This window comes from Dermacentor albipictus, unplaced genomic scaffold (assembly GCF_038994185.2).
Source record: "Dermacentor albipictus isolate Rhodes 1998 colony unplaced genomic scaffold, USDA_Dalb.pri_finalv2 scaffold_560, whole genome shotgun sequence".
Classification (NCBI taxonomy): domain Eukaryota; kingdom Metazoa; phylum Arthropoda; class Arachnida; order Ixodida; family Ixodidae; genus Dermacentor; species Dermacentor albipictus.
In genome coordinates, this window is record NW_027226114.1 from 14,825 (window position 1) to 15,455 (window position 631).

The 631-nt window shown below is 43.6% G+C and overlaps 1 non-coding gene across 1 annotated transcript; it reads left to right on the forward strand.

Annotated features, from left to right (window-relative positions):
* Nucleotides 1-462: 462 nt before the first annotated feature.
* TRNAS-CGA (transfer RNA serine (anticodon CGA)) lies at nt 463-535 on the forward strand. Its single transcript has one exon. It is a non-coding gene; the product is annotated as a tRNA-Ser (tRNA).
* Nucleotides 536-631: the final 96 nt, after the last annotated feature.

Consider the following 631-nt stretch of genomic DNA (forward strand, 5'->3'; position numbering starts at 1 on the left):
ATTCATTGGTAGAGCATCGCACGCGAAATGCGAAGGTTGTGGGTTCGTTTCCCACCTGCGGCAAGTTGTTTTTTCATCCACTGTAATTTCCAGTAATTCTTCGTTTCTTTATTTCATTTATTAAGCACAATAATTTCCCCTATGTTGTCCTTGGTGTCAATGTTTGTTGGCTTCTTATGATATGACTAATAAAATCGGGACCCTCGGTTGACCCTCTTTCTTCTCGTTTATTACATAACGAGGGTCTCGAATCCGGCTACATTGATGCCTTCAGGTAGCATATGTGGGTTTATTGACCAGTTGCCTTCACCCAAAAAGATCACATTCTCGTGACGCCTGCGCCAAAAAAAAAAAAGGATGTCCCACGTCCGCCGCCAAGGTCTGTGTGTGGTGGCGCTGGCTAACACTCCCAGGGTTCTACTAGGACACATAAATACCCAATAAAGTGGATGGGAAAACAGCGCCGCGGTAGCTCAATTGGTAGAGCATCGCACGCGAAATGCGAAGGTTGTGGGTTCGGTTCCCACCTGCGGCAAGTTGTTTTTTCATCCACTTTAATTTCCATTATTTCTTCGTTTCTTTATTTGATTTATTAAGCACAATAATTTCCTTATGTTGTCCTTGGTGTCAA